The sequence below is a fragment of the Triticum aestivum genome, chromosome 6B (genome assembly GCF_018294505.1).
Source record: "Triticum aestivum cultivar Chinese Spring chromosome 6B, IWGSC CS RefSeq v2.1, whole genome shotgun sequence".
In the NCBI taxonomy this organism is placed as follows: Eukaryota; Viridiplantae; Streptophyta; class Magnoliopsida; order Poales; family Poaceae; genus Triticum; species Triticum aestivum.
In genome coordinates, this window is record NC_057810.1 from 380111296 (window position 1) to 380137984 (window position 26689).

Sequence of the window (26689 nt, forward strand, 5' to 3'; positions counted from 1 at the left end):
TCATATCACTTTGCGGCCACACGCACGGTATTCCTACGGGTGTCGCCTTACGTTTGCCTGGGACCGTTTGCGCCTTTTGGCACACGTATATGATAGTGTCGCTAGCATCCATATGATAAGCAGCCCGGGCTGACATGGCTAGTCGTAAACCCAAAGTGGCACAAACTTACAGGGACAGGCATCCATGACCCAGCATCGAACGTGTCGGTCATCAGCGAGTGGATCCAGACTGTAGCACTGGGCTAGAAGGACCCCGGTGAACCGGGCTGTAGCGGGCTAACAGGACTCCGGTATTCATCGCGTGACATTTCCCCGAAGGGACAGACACAGGAATGAAGAAGGACACATGCCGGCCAGCCTAAGTGTTCCGGAGTAGTAGCAAGCTACCACGGCTCAGTGGAAACACTAGGAGACATTTCCCGGTAAGAGAGGCTACTAAGGATAAACAACTAGATAGTCAGATCCCACACATACCAAGCATTTCAATAACATACACACAATATGCTGGATATGTGCAAATACAACATGGCATCACAACATAACTCTACAACTCAAGTATTTTATTCAATAGGCTCCGAGGAGCGAGATATTACAAACATGGGTCTCATGACCCAACATTCAGAGCACACAATCAAAGCACAAGCGGAAGCTTAACATGTCTGAGTACAGACAACTATAAATGAAAAAGGCTGAGAAGCCTGACTATCTACCAGATCCTGCCGAGGGCACAAGATCGTAGCTGAGGTAACAAGCTAACGTCGAAGTCCACGTGGAACTACTAGCGAGACTGAAGTCTCTCTGCAAAAACATAAATTAAGCAACGTGAGTACAAATGTACCCAGCAAGACTTACATCAGAACTAACTACATATGCATCATTATCAACAAAGGGGTGGTGGGGTTTAACTGCAGCAAGCTAGCTTTGACTCGGTGGCTAACCTGAACTACGACTGCAAGTAACTCTTTTGGGGTGGCGCACACGAGTCCACATATTCACCATATCAATACACCACTATGGATCCGCTCCCGTCTCCCTACGAGAACGCCATCCATAGCACTCACGCTTATCTTGCGTATTTTAAAGTATCCACTTTCACTTGTCTATGAACTGTACAGGCAACCCAGAAGTCCTTTACCGCAGACACGGCTATTCGAATAGATCATATTAACCCTGCAGGGGTGTAATTCTTCACACACGCTCTCACCACTTACCGCCGTTTACATGACATGTACTCGGCAACCTTCAAGCGGAAGCCCAGCGAGGGTGTCGGCCATGACCTGACTAACCACACAAGTCTCTCGTCCAGGTTTATCGCCTATTCGGGTTCCATCCACAAGGAGATCCGGCCGGGGTGTCGCTCACGGCCCCAAACGATGTGTGCAGGGTTCCCAAGTCCACCATCCGGGTGCCACTTGGTACACCGGGCCACTGTGCCTAGTCCGTCCCAAGCCCACCTGTACCGGGTGCCACTTGGTAGACTACTAATACTACCTACAAACACCAGAAACTAATTGCAACTCCTGGACAGAGATCGAGTTGATTAATAAGTCGAGAGAGTCAATTAAGGATCCTAATGTGTGGTAGTAGCTGTTCATGGATCACAAACACAGAACTCAGTTCCTGAGGACGGCTGCAATGAGACAACCCACCATGTACTCCAACATGGCCTCTCACCGCTACCTTTACCAAATCGTGTTCACACACTTAGCTCACACACAGTAGGACATGTTCACACACCTCCAATTCATCCCCGATGAATCAGACCAGACTCAACTCTAAGCAGTAGCAGGCATGATAAGCAAGCATGAATGAGTAGGCACATCAGGGCTCAAACAACTCCTACTCATGCTAGTGGGTTTCATCTATTTACTGTGGCAATGACAGGTCATGCAGAGGATAAAGGGGTTCAGCTACCGCAACAAGTAACAGATGAATCGTTGTTGTCCTAATGCAATAAAAGAGAGCAGGAGCGAGAGAGTGGGATTTTATCGGAATGAACAAGGGGGTTTTGCTTGCCTGGTACTTCTGAATATAATATAGTTCTTCATCGGTGTCATCGATCTCATCGTCGGTATCACATCTATCGAGAGGGGACAATACCGGCAACACAGAAGGAAACACAATCAATGCAATGCACAATATGATGCATGATCATGACATGGCAATATACTGTTGATTGGCCTAATGCAACTAGCAACAAGTTAAATGAGTTGGGTTTGAATCAAAGATTCAAATTCAAACTCCATATGTGATTTATTACATGCCATTTAATTGAATTGTCCTAAACAGTAGTCATAAGTTGATCTAACATGCATGAAAATGGTACAGATGGATAGATTGGATTTTTCTGATCATTTTTCATATATAAATTATTTCATTCTGAGTTATGGTTGATTTTATATGATTTTTAGAAGTTTTGGATATTTTCTGGAATTTCCTGAATTAGAATTAATCCAGAAAATAGCTTATTGCGTCAGCATGACAGCAACATGATGTCAGGAGGTCAACAGGGGTTAGTCCAGGTCAAACCTGACGTGTGGGGTCCACACGTCAGTGGTTAACTAACTAATCTAACTTAATTAGTGTTAAACTACTACTAACAAAAAAATGTCAGTGGAGTTAATTAATCTTAATTAAAAACTAAACTAAGATTAGCTGGGGCCTGGGCCCACTTGTCAGCGACCCATGGGAGGTCAAACCCCTGGTCAATCGGGGCTAAACCACCAGCGTTGAGTCACCGGCGAGGCCGAGACGGCGGAGGGCATCGGGGTTCCTCCTCCGGCGACCAAATGGCCGGTAGAGGACATCTACGCGTAGCCCGGGCTCCCGCGCATCCAAAGCAACAGGTGGCGGCAGCTGGGGTGGCCAGAATCTTCGCCGGCGACGACCCTGGCGGTCACCGGAGTTCGGCCGAGGTCGAACACGGTGCTAATGGGCACGGCGAGGCGCGTGGGGTGGCGTTTTGGACTCCTGCGAGTGCGGTGAGGGCGGTGGTGTGCTCGGAAGCGAGCTTGCGCGGCTGTGGCCACGGCTACGCCATGGCCGGCGGCAAGGAGCAATCGGCTCCGGTGACCAGGGCGGCTAGAGGGTGCGTACGGGCACGGGGAACAGGGGAGAAGAAGGCGGAGCTCACAGCGGGGTCGGAGACGGTCTCAGCGAGCTCGGGGAGGCGGAGACGGCGGCATATCGACGGCGGCGATTCTCCGTGGCCGAGGAGGGGAACGGCGGAGCTGGCAGCACCCAGGGCTTCCGGCGCCTTCCGTCTTGGTGAGGAGGAAGAGGGGGACGAGGCGGGGCCTCTGGGCGCAGCGGCAGGGCGAGGGGTGGCCGATGGCCACGGGTACGGCGACGATGACGCCGAGCTCCGCTCGGTGGTGCGCCCGAGAGGGGAGCAGAAGAAGGGATGGGTTCCAGGGGGAGAAAGGAGAGGTGCAGGGGGGCGAGGGGGGGTGCGTGGCACTCGGGGCTGGCTCCAGAAGCGGCGGAAGCAGGAGGTGGCTCGGGCGCGTGCTGGCGCGCGGTGGCCACACGCCCTCCTGCCTACTGGCAGGAGGTTGAAGACGGTGGCGGCTGCGGTGGGCTGGGCCGCTGGAGTTGGGCCAGGTGGGCTGCGAGGCGAGTGCCATGTACTTCTCTCTCTATCTCTCTTTTCCTGTTTTCTATTTTTCTGCAGCTTTGTGGCTTTATTAAAAATACTACATCAATCCCAAAATTCATGCAAATGCTCATGACCACTATTAGAAATATATCCTACAGTAAACATTTCAGTTTGGGATTATTTGAGCATTTAAAATATTTTATAGTATTTAAATGCCCAAAAGCAAATAAGTAATGATTTAATTCAAAAATCCAGAATGGCCTAAAAATATGTGCATCATTTTTGGCAGAGGTTTTCACCTTTACCAGAAATCATGAACATTTCCAGAGGGCATTTTGGGTTTATTGAAAAAGATTTTATTTTGACCCTAGTTGAATTCATTAGCTGCTAGGGTTTATCAGCCCCCATTTCAAGTTTCATAAAAAATTTAAACATGATGCATGGATGCTAAAGCAAAAACAAGCAAGGCCTGAACTGGGGATGTGACAACTCACCCCCACTAAACAAGAATCTCGACCCGAGATTCAAGCGTAGGGTAAGACGAAGGGGAACGCAACCTAACACAATCTTCACGATCCAGGTTGCCCTTCATAAGAACATTGATTCGATCACCATCATTGTCTCGATGTCTTCCTCTGAGAACTCCAACTATCAAGACAAGAAGGGGAAAGGAAAACTCTAGAAGAATTGATCTTCTCGAAGACCGAACAACTCAGGATCAACTCATGGGATGAGACATAGCACCATCTCTCAGACTGAGACACGAAGCACACATCTAGAGGGATGGAGTGGAACAGATGATGAGGGTTCACTAGGTAGACAACAATTCCACACCTAAGAGGGTGGTGAACAGTTGTCAACGTGGCGAGGAGTTGAGTTGTCATGATACCACAACGGGGCACCTTAGGGAAGGTGACTTGTAGAAATATCCCCTTAAGTGGCAAAAAGAATTACCTTTGATTCAGAGATCATTGAAACTCTTTATACCAGCTTAAGGCAAATCACAATCGATCATTTGGAGGAGTTCGGTAGAATAACATACTCGGACTAGAATGGATGATGTGGACTACCTTGTTGAAGACAACGCAAGGGATGATTTTGCTTGCGCGTGCTCTCCGGAATTTGAGCATTTCCATATTCATCAGGGTTTTACCAATATCCGTGTCAAGGATCCTGGCAACACAACTTACTACCATGATGAATGGTGATGGAGGATGCAGATGCAAAGGAAGATAACACCTTCTCAAATTTCACCTTAGCGAGGCCAAGGATTTAAAATCTGGATGATCGACCAAGAGACATTTAGCACTCCGCTTCTAATGTTCTCCTTGATGTGCTAGCATAACCCATTCATAGATATGGTTTGGTATCTAGAACATCAAGTAAAAGGTCAGACTTCAGGAGCACAAAAATCCATAAGGAACAACTAGGGAGTATATCCTACGAAATCCTTATGGGGTGGTGGTCAACTTCCTCAAACAAGATACTACAATAATAGGTCTTCCGGCTGGGTATGTTGGCCACGACATCCACTTTACCGGTTATTGAGGGACCAATATTATAGTTCTTGGGAAAACATTCCAACCATCATATCTGCCTGAGATTCAAATCTGGTTGGTGTCAGGATATTCCAGACTCATCGAGTCTAGAAATAAAAATGAAAGCTTGCAACACAAATCGACGAGATGATGTTGCGAGATTCTCGGGAAATGAACTATGATAGTAAGCTCCAAAACATGAGCTGGTTCTGCTACACACATGTGAACATGTTGTCCCAGACAAGCATGACCACATGGTAGTCTTACAACAAAACACTACCGAGTTCTGGTTGGGAACCATCATCGAGGATATCGGAGTCTTGTGCATGATCTAGAATTAACACAACCAATTCCTTTTCCTTGAGCAAATCAATCAGTGGCTTGGGGTGCTAGGGAATACATATGGAATGAAGGTTGCAAGTCTCCAAACCACAGAATACTTCACACGTATGCATGACTGATTCGGGATGATTCCAGAGGAAGCAACATTGAATTCCTCGGCTTCACGGCGGCAACTTGCATCAAATGCACGTGGATCTAAGAAAGTCACTTCTTTCATCCAGCACATGCTTCATGAACAGGACATGAAGATAATGCTTATAGAAGTTTCCAACACTGGCTTAATGTTCAACAAAATCATGGAGGAGACAAAATGCTACTAATGGGCTCAACAACAACTCATCAGAATTTCCATATCATTGGAATTCCGCCATTATGTGAACAAGGTGATAGTATTGGTCAGACCAAAAGATATAATGGTGTATGCTCGAGGGACAGCCACGAGTAAGACAACATTACGAGCATCGTTGGTTCTGATTTGATTTGATGATAGCCCATACTCAAATCAAAGTTTTTATAAGACAATAGGTCCAATAACTGATCACAGGGACCAATCAATGAAGATATCATCTTTCTTCAACTAACACACCAACACGAGGATATCCCTTTGAAACGAACTAAGTTAGGTAAGCTTTTATCTTCCACTCTCCAAGTTGTCGTTTAGCTTAACCTACTAGCTCAAGGGTATCCAACACGGATTCTTGGAGAAAGGGTGGTTTACAAGAATAAACCAACTTGGTCACAAACTCAACATAGCGGTCAGGTGACAACCTGGTAATACTTCCGAGAAGATATATGGAAAATCACGAACCACCGATATGTCACTAAGCTCGAGAACAATCTTGCTTTTCAGGGCAAGACGATATGATCAAATGAGCGAGGATTTGACAAAATCCTAACTCATCAATCAAAGAGTGCATCAGGAAATAAGGACTAGGTAGCACAATCTATCTTAGAATGATGATTCAAGAATCAACACGCTAAGAATGAAATTATTGTCCATTAATCACTATGCAACATGGTTGCTAGGAATATAGATTTCACACATCACGATTCACTTGTCAGCACTCCGGTTGCGACAACACAGAACCGAGGAATGAACAATGATGGCGAGAAGTATCACTACGTCAAGAATCCATAAGAGAAGGTGCAATCCTCATGACATTCCTGACATAAAATGGGTAATACTTCAGGGTAAAACAGAACAATAGCTGGATTGGCATTTTGATCTGCGGAATACAACTACTTTGACCCAATCCTGGATATGGATGATGTACTGGAGTTTGTTTCTCCTAGTCATTCTGGAATAGAATGGCTTGACGAACCACAAGAATAATAGGCATCGATGAACGATTGCACGCATACTCTTGACTATCAATTGGTAGACGAAGGTCGGAAGACAACTAAAGCGGGACAACTCAAAGGAACATACAGTTTTCTGAGTTGTGTATGCATAGATTAGTATGTCGAGCAAAGCTCAACATTTCTTCCGGATAACCCATGCAGAACAGGTAGGACTGGCAGGGTCACAATATAGAATGGAGAACTCATCGAGATCACTCTGGTTGTGATCTTTTGGTTCAAAGAACTTCTGCCATAAACGGTTCATAGTATTGGAAGAAGGAAATACCACGGACCTCGAGGACTAACGCAAAGGTTACTAATAACCTAAGGGAGCTAGCAATTCCTATCAACATGAAGTAAGTAGGGTGAATCTCGGGTTCAAAACCCAGGAATAGAATACCTACTACTAAGTGGCATCACGGGATGCTTTCGAGAATAAAGGCCAGAATCATCACACTAGGATCACAAAACATGGCTAGACTACTAGATGATCCCCTAAGACACCTAGGGTCATAATAAAAACTCCAACATATATGTCGAGGCAATAGAGTACCTCAGCTCAACAATTTGTGTGATTAACCTGGCATAGAAGAACATCGAAACCAGAGGGAAAGGATTTTGCAAGTGCATCAGATTGTTTAGAAACCTGGGATGACTCGGACAGCATAACGGCTGTAAATGCTCGAAAAGATTTGAGACATGCTGCCTATATGGTGGCATAACCACTCAGAAGCACAATATCAAGGTTTCGAGATAAAAAATTATCATACGGAAGTAGTAGGAACTGAATCGAGGCTTAAATCCAACAATTCTATAAGTCTACAGATTAGTAACACGTGATCCTGGTAGAAGAGGAGAAAGCCTAGTTTCTTAACCCCGCAGGAAAGATAAGATGACTCAGATCAGAAGGGCATGAGATATAAGGAGTAAAAAGAGCCTTACATTCCATCCCACAATCAATTCCCCTACATATAACTAAAGCATTTCTAGACTCAACTTCGACCAATTTGGCTTGGTAATCCTACAGGCAGTCAAGCTCTGATACCAAAGCTGTCAGGACCCCGACTCAATGGCACATCGATCTAGCATGTAACACCTCATATCACTTTGCGGCCTCACGCACGGTATTCCCACGGGTGTCGCCTTACCTTTGCCCGGGACCATTTGCGCCTTTTGGCACACGTATATGATAGTGTCGCTAGCATCCATATGATAAGGAGCCGGGCTGACATGGCTAGTCGTAAACCCAAAGTGGCAGAATCTTACAGGGACAGGCATCCATGACCCAGCATCGAATGTGTCGGTCATCAGCGAGTGGATCCAGACTGTAGCACTGGGCTAGCAGAACTCCGGTGAACCGGGCTGTAGCTGGCTAACAGGACTCCGGTATTCATCGCGTGACATTTCCCCGAAGGGACAGACACAGGAACGAAGAAGGACACATGCCGGCCAGCCTAAGTGTTCCGGAGCAGTAGCAAGCTACCATGGCTCAGTGGAAACACTAGGAGACATTTCCCGGTAAGAGAGGCTACTAAGGATAAACAACTAGATAGTCAGATCCCACACATACCAAGCATTTCAATAACATACACACAATATGCTGGATATGTGCAAATACAACATGGCATCACAACATAACTCTACAACTCAAGTATTTATTCAATAGGCTCCGAGGAGCGAGATATTACAAACATGGGTCTCATGACCCAACATTCAGAGCACACAATCAAAGCACAAGCGGAAGCTTAACATGTCTGAGTACAGACAACTATAAATGAAAAAGGCTGAGAAGCCTGACTATCTACTAGATCCTGCCGAGGGCACAAGATCGTAGCTGAGGTAACAAGCTAACGTCGAAGTCCACGTGAACTACTAGCGAGACTGAAGTCTCTCTGCAAAAACATAAATTAAGCAACGTGAGTACAAATGTACCCAGCAAGACTTACATCAGAACTAACTACATATGCATCATTATCAACAAAGGGGTGGTGGGGTTTAACTGCAGCAAGCCAGCTTTGACTCGGTGGCTAACCTGAACTACGACTGCAAGTAACTCTTTTGGGGTGGCGCACACGAGTCCACATATTCACCATATCAATACACCACTATGGATCCGCTCCCGTCTCCCTACGAGAACGCCATCCATAGCACTCACGCTTATCTTGCGTATTTTAGAGTATCCACTTTCACTTGTCTATGAACTGTACATGCAACCTAGAAGTCCTTTACCGCGGACACGGCTATTTGAATAGATCATATTAACCCTGCAGGGGTGTACTTCTTCACACACGCTCTCACCACTTACCGCCGTTTACACGACATGTACTCGGCAACCTTCAAGCGGAAGCCCAGCGAGGGTGTCGGCCACGACCTGATTAACCACACAAGTCTCTCGTCCAGGTTTATCGCCTATTCGGGTTCCATCCGCAAGGAGATCCGGCCGGGGTGTCGCTCACGGCCCCAAATGATGTGTGCAGGGTTCCCAAGTCCACCATCCGGGTGCCACTTGGTACACCGGGCCACTGTGCCTAGTCTGTCCCAAGCCCACCTGTAGCGGGTGCTACTTGGTAGACTACTAACACTACCTACAAACACCAGAAACTAGTTGCAACTCCTGGACAGAGATCGAGTTGATTAATAAGTCGAGAGAGTCAATTAAGGATCCCAATGTGTGGTAGTAGCTGTTCATGGATCACAAACACAGAACTCAGTTCCTGAGGACGGCTGCAATGAGACAACCCTCCATGTACTCCTACATGGCCTCTCACCGCTACCTTTACCAAATCGTGTTCACACACTTAGCTCACACACAGTAGGACATGTTCACACACCTCCAATTCATCCCCGATGAATCAGACCAGACTCAACTCTAAGCAGTAGCAGGCATGACAAGCAAGCATGAATGAGTAGGCACATCAGGGCTCAAACAACTCCTACTCATGCTAGTGGGTTTCATCTATTTACTGTGTCAATGACAGGTCATGCAGAGGATAAAGGGGTCCAGCTACCGCAGCAAGTAACAAATGAATCGTTGTTGTCCTAATGCAATAAAAGAGAGCAGGAGCAAGAGAGTGGGATTTTATCGGAATGAACAAGGGGGTTTTGCTTGCCTGGTACTTCTAAAGATAATATAGTTCTTCATCGGTGTCATCGATCTCATCGTCGGTATCACATCTATCGAGAGGGGACAATACCGGCAACACAGAAGGAAACACAATCAATGCAATGCACAATATGATGCATGATCATGACATGGCAATATACTGTTGATTGGCCTAATGCAACTAGCAACAAGTTAAACGGAGTGAGTTTGAACACTAGGTTCAATTTCAAACTCCATATGTGATTTATTACATGCTATTTAATTGAATTGTCCTAAACGGTAGTCATAAGTTGTTCTAACATGCATGAAAATGGTGCAGATGGATAGATTGGATTTTTCTGATCATTTTTCATATATAAATTATTTCATTCTGAGTTATGGTTGATTTTATATGATTTTTAGAAGTTTTGGATATTTTCTGGAATTTCCTGAATTAGAATTAATCCAGAAAATAGCTTATTGCGTCAGCATGACAGCAGCATGATGTCAGCAGGTCAACCGGGGTTAGTCCAGGTCAAACCTGACGTGTGGGGTCCACACGTCAGTGGTTAACTAACTAATCTAACTTAATTAGTGTTAAACTACTACTAACAAAAAAATGTCAGTGGAGTTAATTAATCTTAATTAAAAACTAAACTAAGATTAGCTGGGGCCTGGGCCCACTTGTCAGCGACCCATGGGAGGTCAAACCCCTGGTCAACCGGGGCTAAACCACCGGCGTTGAGTCGCCGGCGAGGCCGAGACGGCAGAGGGCATCGGGATTCCTCCTCCGGCGACCAAATGGCCGGCGGAGGACATCTACGCGTAGCCCGGGCTCTCGCGCATCCAAAGCAACAGGTGGCGGCAGCTGGGGTGGCCATAATCTTCGCCGGCGACGACCCTGGCGGTCACCGGAGTTCGGCCGAGGTCGAACACGGTGCTAGTGGGCACGGCGAGGCGCGTGGGGTGGCGTTTTGGACTCCTGCGAGTGCGGTGAGGGCGGTGGTGTGCTCGAAAGCGAGCTTGCGCGGCTGTGGCCACGGCTACGCCATGGCCAGCAGCAAGGAGCAATCGGCTCCGGTGACTAGGGTGGCTAGAGGGTGCGTACGGGCACGGGGAACAGGGGAGAAGAAGGCGGAGCTCACAGCGGGGTCGGAGACGGTCTCAGCGAGCTCGGGGAGGCGGAGACGGCGGCATATCGACGGCGGCGATTCTCCGTGGCCGAGGAGGGGAACGGCGGAGCTGGCGGCACCCAGGGCTTCCGGCGCCTTCCGTCTTGGTGAGGAGGAAGAGGGGGACGAGGCGGGGCGTCTGGGTGCAGCGGCAGGGCGAGGGGTGGCCGGTGGCCACGGGTACGGCGACGATGATGACGAGCTCCGCTCGGTGGTGCGCGCGAGAGGGGAGCAGAAGAAGGGATGGGGTCCAGGGGGAGAAAGGAGAGGTGCAGGGGGGCGAGGGGGGTGCGTGGCACTCGGGGCTGGCTCCAGAAGCGGCGGAAGCAGGAGGTGGCTCGGGCGCATGCCAGCGCGCGGTGGCCACACGCCCTCCTGCCTACTGGCAGGAGGTTGAAGACGGTGGCGGCTGCGGTGGGCTGGGCCGCTGGAGTTGGGCCAGGTGGGCTGCGAGGTGAGCGCCAGGTACTTCTCTCTCTATCTCTCTTTTCCCGTTTTCTATTTTTCTGCAGCTTTGTGGCTTTATTAAAAATACTAAATCAATCCCAAAATTCATGCAACTGCTCATGACCACTGTTAGAAATATATCCTACAGTAAACATTTTAGTTTGGGATTATTTGAGCATTTAAAATATTTTATAGTATTTAAATGTCCAAAAGCAAATAAGTAATGATTTAATTCAAAAATCCAGAATGGCCTAAAAATATGTGCATCATTTTTGGCAGAGGTTTTCACCTTTACCAGAAATCATGAACATTTCCAGAGGGCATTTTGGGTTTATTGAAAAAGATTTTATTTTGACCCTACTAGGGTTTCTCAGCCCCTATTTCAAGTTTCATAAAAAATTTAAACATGATGCATGGATGCTAAAGCAAAAACAAGCAAGGCCTGAACTGGGGATGTGACATTTAGATCAGGATGATTCTTTTCTAGAATCTCTCCACAAACTTGAAGCTGATTCTAGACAAGAGCTATATCCAGGCTGTAAGAATTTCTCAAAGCTTCGTTTACTAGTGAGACTTCTTCACACCAAACTGCTTGGAGGGTGGGCTGATAGAAGTCTTGATCTGCTGTTAGATCTACTAAAAGATGCTTACCCTCAGTCCACATTACCCCAAAACTCCAATGAAGCTAAAAACTAGTCAAATGCCTAGGACTTGGGTATGTTAATATCCATGCATGTGAAAATGATTGCATTCTATTTTGGAAGAACATTGCCAATGCCAATTCATGCCCAGAATGTAAGGCTTCAAGATGGAAACCTGAAACGAAGAGTGCAGATGGGAAACGTGTCCACAAGGTTCCTAAGAAGGTTCTTCATTACTTCCCAATAAAGAAGAGGCTTCAAAGGTTGTTTGTGTGTTCCAGAACTGCGTCTCTCACAAGATGGCATGCAGAAGAGAGCACACAAGATGGCTTGATTAGGCATCCTAAAGATTCCCTCCTTAGGAAAGATTTTGATGAAAAAAATAAAGATTTTGCAAAAGACAGCAGAAATCTTAAGCTTGTAGTATGTGCCGATGGTTTTAATCCGTTTAGATCCATGAATCTCAGCTATAGCATTTGGCCAATATTATTGATTCCTTATAACTTTCCACCCTGGATGATTATGAAGCAATCAAATTTCATCCTGGCAGAAATTCTCCTGGTAGTGATATTGATGTCTATCTTGAGCCACTAGTTGTTGATATGGTAGATATGTTTCTTGATGGTGTTAGGACCTATGATGCTTCAACCGGAGAGTATTTTCAGTTGCATGCTGCCATAATATGCACAATTACGAATAAACCGGGTCTTGGGTCTTTGGTTGCCTGTGCTTCCTCTGGAGAAGGAGCTTGCCCTGAATGCCACTCTCAATTATGTTCTCTTAGGCTAAAAAATGGTAGCAAGACTTGCTATATGGGGCATCATAGGTTCTTACGTGCAAATCACCCCTTGAGGTATGATACACGCACATTTGGTGACATAGAATGTGGGACAGCACCCGTTCCACTTTCCGGTCGGCAAATCTTAGAGCTGACAGAAAATATGCAAACCAAGTTTGGGAAGGATCCTATAACAAAGAAGCCTAGAACTAAGAAACGCAAGAAAGGGGATCCGCTGATCATTTGGAAAAGAAAGTCTATTTGGTTTAAACTACCATATTGGAAGGATTTGAAGATGCATAATAACTTTGATATCATGCACATAGAAAAAAATGTGTGTGAGAACATAGTTAACACCTTGTCGGCATTCAGTGGAAAAACCAAGGATAATATTAATTCTCGATATGACCTTCAAGCACTCAATATTAGAAAGGATCTTCAACCTATTGATCTTGATGATGATGAAGTTTTTTTTCCTCCGGCACCTTACACAATGAAATCTGATCAGCAGAGGACATTTTGCAAAGTATTTAAAAATGCCATGTTTCCTAATGGTTATGCATCTGAAATACGCCGTAATGTGCACGTTAAGGAGAAAAGGATAACTGGGCTAAAGAGCCATGACAACCATGTCCTTTTGCAAGACTTGCTGCCACTTGCAGTGAGAAGAACATTACCAGAAAGAGTGAGTGCGGTACTGATTCGTGTGAGCAGATTTTTCAAGCGAATGTACACATAGGTTATTAGCATAAGTGACATGCAAAGGTTGCAGGATGAAATAGCTGAGACCTTGAGCCTTCTTGATGCCATATTCCTCCCATCATTTTTTGATATTATGGTGCATTTGATGGTTCATCTTCCAGCACAAGCAATGATAGTTTGCCCAGTACATTTTCGCAGCATGTGGGCTGTAGAGGGTATATAGGAAAGCTCAAGGGACATGTCCACACCAGAAGTCATGTGCAGGGATCAATTGCAGAGGGCTATTTGTTTGATTAGAGCTTGACATTTTTCTCACACTATTTGGATGATGAGAGTCGGTTGAATCGAGCTAGGAATGATGGAGGTTTGGATATGGAAGTTTATGATACAACTCCTTTCTTCCACAACATTGGTCGAGGGCTGGCTGGCAAGTGCATGGTGATGTTAGATAACAAAACTTGGCTGCAAGCCCACAGATACTTCTTGTTCAATTATGACAACATAGAACCATACCTAGAGTAAGATATCCCTACTATGTATTGCTATTAGGTTATTTCTCTCCTCCTTGTCAATTGATAAATATAACCTATATGCAGCAAACATATGGATTACCTTTATTCTATTGGTGTTCGAAGTCATCGAGAAGTCAAGCGTGTGCATTACGAGACCTTTCATGAGTGGTTTAAATTGCACGTAAGTGGGCATGTGACTGTCAACCTATAAGACATATAATTCCATCCCATTGTAGAGTAATAATAGCATTTCATAATCACAGGTGGCAGAAATGGGCGATGAAGCACCTCATGAGATAAAAATATTAGCTAAAGAGCCAAACTTGGTTGCTATGAAGTATAGTAGCTACACTATAAATGGGATAGACTTTCATACACAATCATATGATGAGGGTCGGTCATTTCAGAGTAGTGGAGTAGCTCTTGTTGCACAAACCACATCCTTTGCAAAAGGAAAAGGTGACAATATTAGTGTAAGAAACAAGACCTATTATGGCATTATAAAGGAAATTCTTGAGTTGAATTATCAACATAAAGGGAAAGTAGTGTTGTTCAAATGTGACTGGGTTGATAATCGTGTAGAAGATGAATGGGTGCAAACTGATCAGTTTGGAATCACTTCTGTGAATTTCAAGCATTTTTTAATACCGGTGAGAAAATATCAGACGAGCCCTTCATATTAGCCACACAAGCAACTCAAGTTTACTATGTTGAAGATCCCATTGATGCTGAGTGGTCTACTGTTGTTGTTCCATCATTATATGACATAGAAGAATCTAAAGATGACAACGATAATGTTTTACGTGTGACGTTGCCTGATGCATGTACTGCTATACGTGTGAATGTTGCGGATGGATGCATTGGTTCTGCTAGGACAGATATAGATGGACTAGTTCTTAAAGCAAGTGATAATAAAAAAAATTAAGTGTTGTGCTCTAATGTTTTGTATTTCAGCGATGTACTCACATAGTGTGTCTTTTGCAGGAGGAAAAATGGCAAGCGCAAACGGAAGAGCTAAAGATGGTGGGGTCACGGAGGAACAACTGAAAGCGGTAGAGTATGAACTACTGAGAAGCAAGACCATTGAACAGAATGATAAACAGCTAGCAGCGGTACGAGCAACAAGAGCTTCTATGCAGGAAGATATGGAAGCGAACCAAGCCCCTAAAAAGAAAAGAAAGGTATGTAGCTTCCATCACATTCATGTTCTACCAGAAGCAAATTTAGCTTGCAACACTAACCTATATATCTATGCAGGCACCCTCCAGCACACCTGTAAGCGCGAATGAAGGACGTGTTTTGAGGTCTAGGGTATCAAAAGATCAAGATCATGTTGATCCTGAGCATCGACCTTCCAAAGGTAGCCTAATGTCACTTGCTAGAATTGTTCATATTCTGTCACTTGCTAGAATTGTTCATATTCTGTCACTTGCTAGAATTGTTGTATGACTATGTTAATTTTCTTGCATGAAGAGATTACTCATGAGCTTGATGGTGATGGTAGTTAAAAGAAAGCTGGAAGAAAAATTACTCGAAAGGCTAACATATATGCAAGGCTGAATCAACCCAAAATCCATATTCCACCTAATGGGGATGGCCAGCCTGTTGGGCCAGATGCAACTGAATTTGCCAATTTCATTGGTACTTTGGTGAGGAAGCATATACCACCTGCAGAGTTAGAATGGCGAGATGTTGATGTAGAGAAAAAGTTGTTAGTGTGGGAGACCTTGAAGGTAGAAATGAGCATAATTTATAACTTACACATTCTTTTTTATTGCCATCTAACTGAGTGTCCCGTTTCTCTCATTTTAATAGGCATTTTATGAGCTGGACTCAACTGCTTTGAGCTTTGTTATCAACACTTCACACATAAAATGGAAGGATTGGAAGTCAGATTTAAAGAGGTACAAGTTTGATGTTGCGCTCACTGATGCACAACTTACGAAAAGACGTGACAGCAGAATTAGTGAAGCTGACTGGAAGACCCTTATTACTTATTGGAGATCTTCGGCATTTGAAGTAAGTCATCCTGCTAATCAAAACTGTAGTATATCTTTGCATCACACTCTGTCCTGGACATAGATAAACAAATATGCATGTAATGATTCTCAAAACACAAACAATATGTGTGATAAATCTCCTTTACTTTTTGCTTGTAGTCTCGTAGTGCTATCGCCAAAAAGAATCGTGCCAATGCAGTGCCTCATACATCTGGCAGCAAGAGTCATGCCCGTGTTGCCAATGAAATGGTAAAAACAACTACCCAAATTATAAATGATATGCCACTGTGATTCAGTGACTAATGCATATTGAAATAAATAAATGACTGTAGGCTGTCAAACTTGGGCATGATCCTCGGAGAGATGAAGTTTATATCGAAACACATACATGCAAGAAAGGGGAGAGGGAAGGGAGTTATGTGCCGCAGGCAGCAGCAACAATTGTAAGTCTCTTTTGCCATGTTTTTCAGTATTACTCAGAAATTGTACAAGTACAATTTATAGAGCAAGTAAATATCATTTTGCACAAAGAACTCATAGAGAGTGCTGAAAAGCACCCTAAATGGAAGGACAAAAGCATTAAAGAAGGTGATCTATTTGCACGTGTATGTGGACTGAAGGAGCCCAGGGGTCGTGTTCGTGTGTTAGGTCTAGGGCCAACACCTCAAGATTTGGGCACACCGGGTACACGCGGTAAACTGAGCACAAGAGTTCTAGTTGCAATGGAAGGGCGCCAAGAAGCTGAAAATCACTTTAACATGCTCCAGGGGCATGTGCAACAAATGGAGGAACAAGTGAACCGAATGGAATTAATGTTAGCTTCAGAAGGAAGGCATAATCTGGAAACTCCTAGATCACACAACGGTTCCAATTCTCGACAAGTAATGAACTATTTTCAGCTCTTTTCATTGCATCATTAATCCATATTGCATGCACTAACTCTATTTCCATATTGTTGTTTGGTAGAACTCTGGAGTTGAAGCTGAGGAAGATAACGATGCTAAAGAAGATGTTGAACAGGATGATGAAAAGCCATTTGTTCATAGAAGAGTTGTTGCAAAGACCCCTGCAAGAAGCTCATCAGCCCATGAAGATGAAAGCCTTGTAATCTTCACATCCTTACCTATATGTTTAAATCCCGTTTCATTTTCATGTTTCTAAAATAATCATTGATTCAGATTGGTATGGATGTGATTCTATATGCATGGACTGGTCCTGAAACTCCTGTTGCCAAGGCAACGATTATCTCAGTGGACCCAGACACTATTGTGGGTGGAGAGCTCCTTGGACCAGCAACTTATGAGGTTGTCAATGTTGCTATCAGAAGGGATGCCACTATGCCTTATGAATATGATGGTTTACAAATTATCGCCGATGCTGTCACAAGGACCATTGTGTGGCCATCTAGCAAGGTAATCACCTACAATATGTGTTCTGTCCACTTATCTCAAATTGTTTGATTTGTGATACTGACTCATGATCACTTTGCTAGATGAAACCCTACAAACTAGGGGCATCTTCCTCATCCTGTCACTAAGATACTGTAAAAGAGATGCTTCTTGGTGCTTTCTTTTGCTCAAAGTACACAAGTTGCTAAGGTACTTTCACACACCAAAAAGTTATAGCACAGCCATTGTGACCCCACAAATTAGATACCAAGATACTCAAATAGCACCAGCGATGTACTAGACAGTAATGCATAAAGTTGTAGGAGATGTACAAGTGTACAATAAATTTCTAAATTTAATTTAATTTGTGCACTAAAGTACGTCTACTATTCTGAATATAATGGTCAGGTGCAATCCAAGTTTTGGATCTTAAAGTAGTCATACAATTTTTTAGTTATGCCACGAGCAATAAATTAGATTCATGTCCATATAGTACATTGTATCCTTATACCAAATCCTAATTCATGTCCATAAAGTAGTCATACAATTTTTTTATAGTTTTGCTATTTTCTAAATCCTGTTTCTAGGCCCATATATTACATTCTATCTTCTTTATTTCTCTTATGCATAACCTGATGGTTTTACAGGTTCTGGCTCTTATACCTATAAAGATTTGTATGTACAGTACATATGCTTCTCTGAAATTAAACATGTTGTCGCATTATTTAGCACTTGCCCTGTTTTTTATAACACTAAAACCCCACTGCCATTGATGCTTTATGCAATTATTATTTTCACCATTGTCTCTATGAATGCATGAATTCACCGGTGACTTTGTATCCTTTGTAGGTAAGACATACAAAAGGACCATGATGGAACCATGAAGATGGTAGTTCGTGTTCGCTAGACATCTTGTGTAATGGAGCAAAAACAGTGTCTTTTAGGATCATTTTGTGGACCTATATGGCGGGGTCTTGTCATCTGGGTATTTTGTGTAATGGAGCAAACAATGAATCGATGGACATGAATCTATCATTTTGTAAACCTATCGAGTGATTCGGTGACTGGAACATATAAATATTGGAAGGCTGATGAGAATGAATTACTATTTTATCCTTCTTGGGTCATGATTTTTTTTGTGAGTACATGCAAGTTAGTTAACTTGATTGATATTGTGTTGTGATGAGATATGCAACTTGATTGATATTGTATAAAGCAGATGAGAAATATATAACAGGTTCATATTTATTGCTCGGTTAAACTAAACACTGACGAACTGTTGGATGGGAAAAGAAAATAACATCCTATTATCGGTCGGCAAAGGGTTATGCCAGAGCCAACAAAGAGTTGGTTGGTAAAAAACAACACCATCCAATTGTCCGTCGGGAAAGATACATAGCAGAGCCAGCAGAATATCGGTCGGCAAAGATTGCACCGTCAAACAGTCGGTCGGGAAAAGATCTAGGACAGTACCAACGGAAATCGGTCGGGAAAGGTTCATAGTAGTGCCAAGAGATGTTCGGTCGGCAATGTATTGTATCGCCATCCAACTGTCGGTCGGCAAAGATATGTCAGTCGGCAAAAGGCTTTCCCATCTGGACTTTGCCCAATAGACGCGGTCGGTCGGCAATACTCTTTCTCGACCGACTGCCTGTCGATGAATGCTATTTTTCCGACCAACCTGTCTATCACAGATGCAGTGCTGTGGTGTAGTGTTTAAGCAATTTTTCTTCAAGCAAAGCATTAAAATTCTTTTGAGAGATCATAATTTCTTGAACACTATTCTCAAAATCAGAGGGCATCTTATTAAAATTTCCATAAGAGTTGTTGTAGGAATTTCCATAATTATTAGAGTAACTACTAGGGAAAGGCCTAGGATTAAAGTTTCCTCTATACGCGTTGTTACCAAAATTATTCCTACCAACAAAATTCACATCCATAGATTCATAATTATTCTCAATCAAAGTAGACAAAGGCATATCATTAGGATCAATAGGAGCACTCTTAGTAGAAAACAATTTCATATGTTCATCCATATTTCCACTCAAAACATTAATTTATTCTATAGCATGAACCTTTTTACTAGTAGATCTTTTGGTGTGCCATTGAGAATAATTTGCCATAATGTTATCAAGGAGTTTAGTAGATTCTCCTAAGGTGATTTCCATAAAAGTGCCTCCCGCGGCCGAATCTAAAAGATTTCTAGAAGTAAAATTCAATCCAGCATAATTTTTTTGTATGATAATCCATAAGTTCAAACCATGAGTAGGGCAATTGTGAATCATTAATTTCATTCTTTCCCAAGATTAGGCAACATGCTCATGATCAAGTTGCTTAAAATTCATAATATCGTTCCAAAGGGAGATGATTTTAGCGGGAGGAAAATACTTAAGAGATAAAAGCATCTTTGCACTTATTCCATGAATCAATACTATTTTTAGGCAAAGACGAAAACCAAGTTTTAGCACGATCTCTAAGTGAAAACGGAAATAACTTCAATTTAACAATATCATTATCCGTATCTTTCTTCTTTTGCATATCAAACAAATCCACAAAGTTGTTTAGATGAGTAGCGGCATCTTCACTAGGGAGGTCGGAGAATTGATCTTTCATAACAAGATTCAACAAAGCAGCATCGATTTCACAAGATTCAACATCATTAAGAGGAGCAATCGGAGTGCTAAGGAAATCATTATTATTTGTATTGGAGAAGTCACACAATTTGGTATTATCTTGCGCCATTGTGACAAGCAATCCAACACACAAGCACACAAGAAGGCAAGCGAGAGAGAGAGAGGAGATTGGGAAAGAGAGGGCGAATGGAAAAGAGATGGCAAAGAAAACGGCAAGGGTGAAGTGGGGGAGAGGAAACGAGAGGCAAATGGCAAATAATGTAGTGCGAGGGAGATGAGTTTGTGATGGGTACTTGGTATGTCTTGACTTGAGCAAAGACCACCCCGGCAACAGTGCCAGAAATCCTTCTTGCTACCTCTTGAGCACTGCATTGGTTTTTCCCTTGAAGAGGAAAGGGTGATGCAGCAAAGTAGCATAAGTATTTCCCTCAGTTTTGAGAACCAAGGTATCAATCCAGTAGGAGGCTCCTCAAAATTCCCACGCACCTACATAAACAAACAAGAACCTCGCAACCAACGCGATAAAGGGGTTGTCAATCCCTTCCCGGTAACTTGAGAAAGTGAGATCTGATAGAGATAATAATATAAGATAAATATTTTTGGTATTTTTATGATATAGATTGGAAAGTAAAGATGCAAATAAAAGTAGATGGGGAACTTATATGATAAAAGATAGACCCGGAGGCCATAGGTTTCACTAGTGGCTTCTCTCAAGATAGCATAAGTATTACGGTGGGTGAACAAATTACTGTCGAGCAATTGATAGAAAAGTGCATAGTTATGAGATTATCTAGGCATGATCATGTCTATAGGCATCATGTCCTTGACAAGTAGACCGAAACAATTCTGCATCTACTACTATTACTCCACACATCGACCGACTCCTGCCTGCATCTAGAGTATTAAGTTCATGAAGAACAGAGTAACGCATTAAGAAGGATGACATGATGTAGAGGGATAAACTCATGCAATATGATATAAACCCCATCTTTTTATCCTCGATGGCAACAATACAATACGTGCCTTGCTTCCCCTACTGTCACTGGGAAAGGACACCGCAAGATTGAACCCAAAGCTAAGCACTTCTCCCATTGCAAGAAAGATCAATCTAGTAGGCCAAACCAAACTGATAATTCGAAGAGACTTGCAAAGATAACCAATCATACATAAAAGAATTCAGAGGAGATTCAAATATTTCTCATAGATAAACTTGATCATAGACCCACAATTCACCGGATCTTGACAAACACGCAGCAAAAAGAGTTACATCGCGTGCCATGTCAAGCCTCTAACCCACCTTCCTAGCAAATATTTGTTTGGCTAAGTTACCTTTTTTGCTTAGCCCCTTTTATAGCGTTGTTAGTTGCAAGTGAAGTTGAAGATTGCTCCATGTTGGAACATAATTATGTTGGGATATCACAATATCTCTTATTTTAGTTAATGCATCCATATACTTGGTAAAGGGTGGAAGGCTCGGCCTTATGCCTAGTGTTTTGTTCCACTCTTGTTGCCCTAGTTTCCGTCATACCGGTGTTATGTTCCTTGTTTTTGTGTTCCTTACGTCGTTGGGGTTATGGGACCCCTTTACAGTTCGCTTTGAATAAAACTCCTCCAGCAGGGCCCAACCTTGGTTTTACATTTTCCTAACAACCTATAACTTTCCCTTGGGGTTGCAAACCCGAGGGTCATCTTTATTTAACCCGTATGGTCCAGTGCTCCTCTGAGTGTTGGTCCGAACCGAGTAGACTGCGGGGCCACCTCGGGGAAACTTGAGGGTTGGTTTTACTTGTAGGATGTCTCATCCGGTGTGCCCTGAGAACGAGATATGTGCAGCTCCTATCGGGATTTGTCGACACAGTCGGGCGGTCTTGCTGGTCTTGTTTTACCATGGTCGAAATGTCTTGTAACCGGGATTCCGAGGCTAATCGGGTCTTTCTGGGAGAAGGAATATCCTTCGTTGATCATGAGAGCTTGTGATGGGCTAAGTTGGGACACCCCTGTAGAGTATAAACTTTCGAGAGCCGTGCCAGCGGTTATGTGGCAGATGGGAATTTGTTAATATACGGTTGTAGACAACTTGACACTTGACTTAATTAAAACGCATCAACCGCGTGTGTAGCCGTGATGGTCTCTTTTCGGCGAAGTCCGGGAAGTGAACACGGTTTGGGTTATGTTTGAACATAAGTAGTTTTAGGATCACTTCTTGATCACTTCTAGCTTCATGACCTGGCGTAGTTTCTCATCTTACTCTTGTACTCGTAAGTTAGCCACCATATCTGCTTAGCGCTTGCTGCAACTCCACCTCATTACTTTATCCTACCCATAAGCTTAAATAGTCTTGATCTCATGGGTTTTGAGATTGCTGAGTCCTCGTGACTCACAGATACTACCAAAATAGTTACAGGTGCCGATGATACCAGTGCAGGTGATGCTGCCGAACTCAAGTGAGAGTTCGACGAGAACCTTGGTCGTTACTGTGTTTCGTTTCCTGATTATTAGTAGTGGAGCCCAGTTGGGACGATCAGGGATCTAGCATTTGGGGTTATCTTCTTTTCATTTGAATTTGTCTGTTGTCGAACTATGTGTGTACTCTGAATAATGTATGAATTATATGATCTTTGTGTGAAGTGGCGATTGTAAGCTAACTCTATTTATCCCATTCTTGTTCATTACATGGGATTGTGTGAAGATGACCCTTCTTGCGACAAAACCACAATGTTGTTATGCCTCTAAGTCGTTCCTTGACACGTGGGAGATATAGCCGCATCATGGGCGTTACACTCTGGCAGGGGACTGGCCGACGCGGCTCTGCAACTCGAAGACGAAAACCGCTCGGGGGGCATCCAGCTGCCAGCAGCGACCAGAGGGAGAGCCGGAGACACGACCCTCACTCCTGAGGCTGGGTCACGGAGGAAGGGGGTAGGAGTCTCGGGGCTGGGGGCCCCCTGCGGCACCCCGATGGCTGGAGTCAGCCCCATGCCCTGGGCGGATCCAGGGCATGGGGGGCTATGCGCTGGGATCGAGCCAGGATCCCTGGAAGGGCTCCCTTCCTGAGGCTTCACCGTCACGGGGACCCTGCGAGACCCTGGTCAGAAAAGAGCATGGCGCGGAGGAATCGTAAATGAAGGTACTTACTCATCCGCAACCATGTATTTCCTCAGCTTCAGTGGTCGGCGGGCGCCGCCACTACGGCACAGAGATCCCTTTTGCGGAGCGATTCAAGATTCAGGCGGGGCCAGTCAGGCCTCGAAGGGTGATCCTTGGGAGGAGGAGCGCTCGGTGGGGCACCAACGGCAGTGGCCTCAGGAGCAGAAGCACTTGACGGGGTTTCCTGGGTGGCGGCCGCGAGCCATCAGTGGGCGCCTCACCATCAGTAGCCACCTCGGAGCTATCGCCTCGAACTTCAGGAGCCACTGCCTCCGGAGCGTCGGGTTGCGCCGACCCCGTAGTGGCCTCTTCTGGGTCTCGGGAGCCCCGGCCTTCGGAGCCCCTAGTGGTGCACGCCGCAGAATCAAGAAGTAAGGGAGCCACGAGGATGGGATTCTCACGAGGCCCGGCAAGGCCCACCGGGAGTAACCCCCACTCGTCGAAGAGGAGCATCTGCTCCATGAAGGCCACCTTGTTTGAGCATTGGTAGAGGAGGCAGCCATTTCCTGGAAGATCGACGGGTTTGGAGTTGCCTGTCAGAAGCTCAAGAACCTTATTCAGGGTCTTGGAAGGCAGCGCCGGCTCCTCGAGCCTCATGGAGTCCTTGGCGCCGGTGAAGGCCCACATTAGGCAGGAATGGCGCTGAAGCGGGGCGATGTGCCACTGGAAGAATTCCTTCACCACCATTGGCGCTGTCACCCTAGCTTCTATAGCCTGGCTAGCCTCATCCGGACGCGGGTAAGCTGACGATCGACAAGTTCACATGCCCCCAGCCGGAGCTGGGCTCCGCAGGCACCCGAGGGGTCAGAAGAAGGGGACTACATGTACCAGCGTCTATAAACAGCCATTGCTTCCGGAACCCATTCGCGTCTGGCGATAGCTCGAAGTCGATCCCCGAGCCAGCAGTCACCACAACAGCTTCGAAAGTCACACACCCCGAGCATTGGCGGGCGTCGACTAGACGGAGCAAGAAGAAATGGCGAAATAGGGCCACAGATGGAGCAATGCCGACCATGGCTTCGCAAAGGAAGGCGAAGACAACAAGGAGGATGATGGAGAGGGGATCCAAATGCAGCAGATGGATCTGGTAGTGCGAGATTATGGCGTTCAAGAAAGGAGAGAAAGGGGGAATCAGGCCCACAAAGAGGGCATGAAGATGGATGGGAATCTCACTGGTGCTCATATCATCCACAAGCCAAGACGCGGGCCGGGCGGCTGCTACGTCTTGAGCTTGAGTTGGTTTTCCTCGAAGAGGAGAGGGTGATGCAACAATAGTAGCGTAAGTATTTCCCTTAGTTTTTGAGAACCAAGGTTTCAATCCAGTAGGAGGCTCCTCAAAAGTCCCACGCACCTACACAAACAAACTGAGAACTTGCAACCAACACAATAAAGGGGTTGTCAATCCCTTCACGGCCACTTGCGAAAGTGAGATCTAATAAAGATAGTAAGATAAGATAAATATATTTTTGGTATTTTATAACATAGATGCAAAAAGTAAAGTTGCAAATAAAAGTAGATTAAAAGCAAATATGATAAGAGATAGACCCGGGGGCCATAGGTTTCACTAATGGCTTCTCTGAAGATAGCATAAATATTACAGTGGGTGAACAAATTACTGTCGAGCAATTGATAGAAAAGCGCATATTTATGAGATTATCTAGGCATGATCATGTATATAGGCATCACATCCATAACAGGTAGACCGACTCCTGCCTGCATCTACTACTATTACTCCACACATCAACCGACTCCTCCCTGCATCTAGAGTATCAAGTTCATAAGAACAGAGTAACACATTAAGCAAGATGACATGATGTAGAGGGATAAACTCATGCAATATGATATAAACCCCATCTATTTATCCTCGATGGCAACAATACAATACGTGCCTTGCAACCCTTTCTGTCACTGGGTAAGGACACCGCAAGATTGAACCCAAAGCTAAGCACTTCTCCCATGGCAAGAAAGATCAATCTAGTAGGCCAAACCAAACTGATAATTTGAAGAGACTTGCAAAGATAACTCAATCATACATAAAAGAATTCAGAGAAGATTCAAATATTATTCATAGATAAACTTGATCATAGACCCACAATTCATCGGATCTCGACAAACACATCACAAAAAGAGTTTACATCAAATAGATCTCCACAAGAGAGGGGGAGAACATTGTATTGAGATCCAAAAAGAGACAAGAAGCCATCTAGCTAATAACTATGGACCCATAGGTCTGTGGCAAACTACTCACAACTCATCAGAGGGGCAAGGATGTTGATGTAGAAGCCCTCCGTGGTCGATTCCCCCTCCGGCAGAGTGCCGACGAAGCTCCAAGATGGGATCTCGCGGATACAGAAGGTTACTACGGTGAAAATTGTGTTTCGTGGTGCTCTTGGATTTTTTTGGGGTACGTAGGTATATATAGGAGGAAGAAGTACGTCGGTGGCCGCCCAAGGGGCCCACGAGACAGGGGGCATGCCCTACAAGGGGGTGCGGCCTCCTATCTCGTGGCTGCCTTGGCTGCTTCTTGACTTGCACTCCAAGTCCTCTGGATCACGTTCGTTCCAAAAATCACGCTCCCAAAGGTTTATTCCGTTTGGACTCCGTTTGATATTCCTTTTCTTTGGAATACTGAAATAGGCAAAAAAACAACAATATGGGCTGGGCCTCCGGTTAGTAGGTTAGTCCCAAAAATGATATAAATGTGTAAAATAAAGCCCATAAACATCCAAAAGGGATAATATAATAGCATGGAACAATCAAAAGTGATAGATACGTTGGAGACGTATCAGCGACCGTCGCCTTCCACTCGTTCGAATCGGCTGCGAGAGCGTGGCGGACCTTGTTCAACCCCTCCCGATTGATCACCGTCGACCGCTCGAGAGCTGGCTCCAAGGCTGGCGGGGGTCAAGCCGGGGCGCACGACCTCCCCTTCTTCTTCCTCTGCTACGGGGCCATGGCGGAAGCTAGGAAGGGGGAGCAGTGCCAACACCAGATCTACGCAGAGGATTGCAAGCCTGGGAAGAGAAGGAGCAAGGGCCAAGCGCGACAATCTACAGGGGCAGACTGCTCTGGCAACGGGCGATGGCTAGGCTTGGCGGATTTCAAGGCAACATGGGGAAGTGGAGACTCCCACGTCCCATCAGTCGCCATGCGTCGTCCAAGGCCGCAGGTGGTTAGGGCCCGTGGTGCTCTGCACTTGCCCTTTGGCTTCACCTAGAACCCAAGTCCGAGCACGCCTTGGGCCCGGGGGCTACTGCCGGCATTCTGGATATGGCGGTACCCATACTTGCCTTCCTGCGGCCCACTGCGTGGCTCCACCGACGACCTGGTATGGTCCATCTTCAGCATCGACAACTCGAGACCCTCGT

General features: G+C 45.0%; 1 long non-coding RNA gene across 1 annotated transcript; it reads left to right on the top strand.

Moving 5' to 3' along the window:
* The first annotated feature begins 14009 nt into the window (after positions 1-14009).
* Positions 14010-14623, top strand: LOC123134154 (uncharacterized). The gene is made up of 3 exons (XR_006465541.1): positions 14010-14159; positions 14238-14334; positions 14417-14623. It is a non-coding gene; the product is annotated as an uncharacterized lncRNA (long non-coding RNA).
* The last annotated feature ends 12066 nt before the right edge of the window (positions 14624-26689 follow it).